Source organism: Limulus polyphemus, unplaced genomic scaffold (assembly GCF_000517525.1).
Source record: "Limulus polyphemus unplaced genomic scaffold, Limulus_polyphemus-2.1.2 Scaffold5623, whole genome shotgun sequence".
Lineage (NCBI taxonomy): Eukaryota > Metazoa > Arthropoda > Merostomata > Xiphosura > Limulidae > Limulus > Limulus polyphemus.
Window position 1 is genome coordinate 62,265 of NW_013671233.1, and position 5,190 is coordinate 67,454.

Below are 5,190 nucleotides of genomic sequence, written 5' to 3' on the forward strand. Positions count from 1 at the left end.
ATGGTTGGCAGAGCACAGATAGCCCATTGTGTAGCTTTCTGCTTATTTACAAACAAACAAACGGTAGGAACATAAGGGTTAATATTAAACTTAAATAGTAATTCTGTACTGGAAAGGGTGTTGTTGTATTTTCGTAGCCAAAGCAAGTGAAGTTAAAAGAAAATAGGTAAAGGCACCTGAAAATTATAAATTATGCAATTTTAATCACGAAGAACCTAGAACTAAAGATGCTGCGTGGTTTCCATCGTATACAAGGGTTTCGAATTTGTTGAATGGTTTTCAGCGCCCCTATACAAAAATTTTTCTTGTGTTAATCTTCTGTGATAATACTATTGTTTCGCCGCAAATGTTATTACTTCACAAAAAAATAGTGACGAATAATTAGCAAGAAGATGTGATTAGTTTCATGGGACGAACAGGCTCATTTGTGAATAACTTTTCAGATACAAAATGAAGAAAAAGACTCTACTTTCGTTTTTTATAACATCAAATTTTCATGTGATTATTATAAATATAGAGAAAAAAGTATTTCATTGTTTATTTGTTTTAAATTCATTTTGCATGTTTAAGTAAGATCTTGACAAGGCAAAGTATTAACCCAACTAAAAAAAGTATAATTGATTTTCGTCCGAAGAGTTTGAAAATTTGGTCAAAAGGAAGGCATTTATTCTTATTTTTCAATCTAGCCTTTCATAACTTACCCTAATTTGGATACAAAATTATTGGTCATAAAAGGTTGATTATTCTAATCTGCTAACGTTTTTATTATACAAACAGATGAATTATATCATTATATGGCAGAAAAAACAACAACGATAAACTACGATTGCTGGTCGTGAACACTGAGCTATACTCATTCACTGCTTTTACACCAGGTTTTTTGTTATCGTAATTGAAAATGTCCATTCCTTTTTTATTTGCTATTTTTTAAATTACCACTTTTGTAATTTAATCTTTTATAACTTTACATAAAAAGATTTGACACCTTATGTACGTTTTGTAGCAATATACCTAAAGTTTTATATAATTTGAAAATATTATTTGAGGTGGTCCCTATGTCTAGTTTGGAAACACATTTCAACAACAGGGGAAATCCATTCTTTCTGTGAGTGAGTTAGTGTCGTGAAGAGGTATGTATTTTGTATCGATATAATCCAAGAACTTTATATTCTAACAAAGCACAAAAAGTATGACAATGAACAGCTTGTAGCGGAATGTGAACATTTACTTCATATGTCATAAAACAAACACTGATATAAATGAATTCAACATAACACCTGCAATAACTTTTATAAATCCCTGTTTAAATATGGTCTTAGTCTTAGCTATTCGATCAGGGTTAATTGCTTTTTATGTGTTTATTTAGTATTACGAAATGAAAGAGAGTACCATTTTAAAAAAATCTGTAAATAGTAACTCGCTGAAGTAGTTAACCATGGTAGTTTGGTACTCTGCATACTTCAACTTTAAGCTAAAGTTCAAGATTTAACCTAGCATTAGTAAATAGTTATACATGTTACTCATTATTTTTTTGTGAATGGCTTAGGTATGATATTTTAACCAAATAGTATGTGTTAAAATATTTAAATTTCATATTCCAGGTAGTGATATTACCACATAGCTGACACATTTCAAGATTATTTTAAAATAATCTTTTTTTTGGCACATAAACACCTAAGCTTTTCACAAAAGTATGTAGATTAAAGCATCCATATTTTTGCAAATATGCTTTATATAAAAATCATGAAAACTAACATGCTAAGTGGTTAGGTTAGATTAATAACCCACCAAAACGTCAACCACTAACACATTTCTTACATATTTAAGAGGTATTCAAAGAATTTCAAAAATTGTATCAAATTAATTTATGTGTGTGAAGGGCTGTGGTATATCTTTACTAGTATTCATTAAGAATTAAATGTTTCAGGCCTAGATGTTTGGATTATTCTGGTATTTGTGAATTTGCATCTTGCAAATTTTTTTTAATGTATTAAATACCTAAAATAACACGTAGGTGACACATGTAACCTTGAATCTCTGTACCGTTCTAGATCTAGAATCTTTCATTAGGTTTAACACTTCTATAAACAATGCTGTTTTTCCTAGGCTAATTTTAGTTTATTGTAACATTGGGTTATTATTGTTCTGTTTAAGAAATAGTCTGTGGTAAGAGGGAAGTTCTCTGATATTTGTGGATTTGAGAACATTGGACAGCTGGGAATGTCTACACGGAAACCGAGGCGAAGGGGCAAACAAATAGCACGACTAATGGGAAATTTCATCCATTCTGTACACTTGCCCACTGTCTTGACTCGTATTTGTAATGACTGTGTGTTGAACGGTTACTCCATATCTCACTAAGGCCTCGGCCAACAATTTCTCCATCTACTGATAAGTCATTGCAGTTGATAATTTTACTGTTCAACAGTAATATATGAATGATAAAATTAATGGTGAAGTGTTTATTTTCTCTACAGATTTTAATTTAAATGCCTCCAAGTATATAGCTATAAAGTTATCTGATGTGGTCATTAATTCACAAGATTCACTAAGTTATCTGATGAGGTTATTAATTCACTCAACTCTACTGACACTCTATAAAAGTTTCACTGCAACATCAACAAAAACAACCTATTTCTAGTCTCTGAAAGGTGTTGAAGCAAGAATGGTGTTTTCAAGCTGAAGATGTGTTGAATATTGACCGTCATCCTTATACAAATACTAGAGTTTCTGACTTCAAAATCTTCTATTTAAGATGAAATACATTCTATAGACAGGACTTCCAAAAAACATTAAGTCTATGGAAACTTTTTGTGGATTAATACTGTATTAAATGTAATATAAAAAAAAATTAAATAGTTTTATCTATAGCTAGGAGTTGCTACTTATTAACAGAGAAATTACTTGGTTACAAATAGTTTTATCATTTGTATATTGTCTTATTTCAGTTTTAGGGCTGTCAGTTCTTCTCGGAATCCGCACAGCACCATCATGGTAGGTGTTACTTAAAGATTATATCAGTTTTAGAGTAATGTGCTAAAACCAAGGTTTCCAAATTTCAAACTAAGTCTTACGATTTTGGAAAAGAAATGAATATCTGATATCTTTTAATTTCTTTGTGCTGTCTTGAGATTTGCGTGCCTAACTTGAATAGATTGATCAGATAATTAGTTATAAAACATTGCTGAAAAATTACTTAGGAGTTAAAGCATATAATAAATAAGCCATTATTCATTCTCTTTCACAATGCCTATTTGTTGCCAAATTTGTTAGTCGTTTGTTTTGACTGGAAAAAATATTTTTGTTAAAAAATCTTGTGTACATACTGTGTAAGTGCTTGTTTCATCATCCAAAATTTACAACATGCATGCAACAATAAAGCCTGAACTACGACAAAATGTTCAACAGGAAGCACGTAATTCACACATGAAGTAATTAACAGGAAACAAATTACAACATGCATGCAACAATAAAGCCTGAACTACGACAAAATGTTCAACAGGAAGCACGTAATTCACACAGTGAAGTAATTAACAGGAAACAAATTACAATATGCATGCAACAATAAAGCCCGAACATGGGAAGGAACAGGCCATTACTAACTGGGACTCTAATACAGTTGGGAAGGAAGAGGCCATTACTAACTGGGACTATAATACAGTTGGGAACAAACAGGCCATTACTAACTGGGACTATAATACAGTTGGGAACAAAATAGGCCATTACTAACTGGGACTATAATACAGTTGGGAACAAAATAGGCCATTACTAACTGGGACTATAATACAGTTGGGAACAAATAGGCCATTACTAGCTGGGACTATAATACAGCTGGTAATGACCAAGCCATTATTAACTGGGAATACAGTACAGTTGAGAACAAACAGGCCATTATTTACTAGGACTATAATAATAGACACAAACATGCTAGAAGCTATGCCCAACAATGTATTTTTAAGACTGCCCTCACCAGATTTACAAAAGCAGTTTAATAATAATTCTAGTAATTTCACTTATCAATGTAAACTTGCAAACAACAATATGTTGATTTCAACCAGTCTATGAAACTACATTATTTCCCCTGATTACAATGTTAATGTCATCACAACCTTTTGAAAAGATATACAAGAAAATTAAGTTAATTAAAACTGTTAAAAAGTAATTAACAGGAAACAAATGGTCAGTTGGACACACACAATAACAATAAATAAAACAAGGTCAGCTTTGTCTCTCTCCAGGTCGATACAAACTACGAGTATGAATAACAATACATATAGGAGGCTTGTGTGGGTACATGTGCAACACTCGGGAATTGTGTACGTATTATGGTATAGTAGTATGTGTGAACGTTCCGATGCAATTCTAGTCTTACTACAGACAGTACTTTACTGTACTTGGTGGACAGGCCAAGCTAGTTAGAATTAAAACATTGATCATGATTGGCCAAGGTTGCTATTAACACTAGAAATAAAGGACTGCTAATCTGTTTAAAAGTTTTACAGATCACTCACTGTTTGTTTCTTTAAGATACTATGCAACATTAGCATGGTTTGGACTTATTTTTTATAATGTAACAAAACTTTCCAGAAAATAAGGTATCAAAAATTAGTTGAATAAAGATGTTAAATTGACAACTAAACATTAATTGTACTTTTTCAAAACAAGTAAGATATAAAAACATCAAAATTCTTATAATTGGGTTTCTTTTAGGGTATTTATAACTCAATCGTTTTTGAGGGTCTATGTTGTTTTTTTTCAGACAACCAACACTGCCTTATGGACAATCTGGAAATTTCCTTAAAATCAAGCCCTAACACTGATAAGCTTACAATCTCCTAACAACAAAACTTACATTTTGCATCCTTCCTCCTTGCTGTTAGAAGGAAATCTTTAATCTCCATGATCTGTTTTGGCTAAATAAATAAAATAAAAGTTGTTTACCCTCACTACAGCAACATTAACACATGAGATTAATTACAACATGAATACAACAATAAAGCCTGAACTACGACAAAATGTTCAACAGGAAGTACGTAATTCACACAATGTGTGTTGCACATGTACCCACACAAGCCTCCTATATGTATTGTCATTCATACTCGTAGTTTGTATCGACCTGGAGAGAGACAAAGCTGACCTTGTTTTATTTATTGTTATTGTGTGTCCAACTGACCAAAACTTCCATAAAAT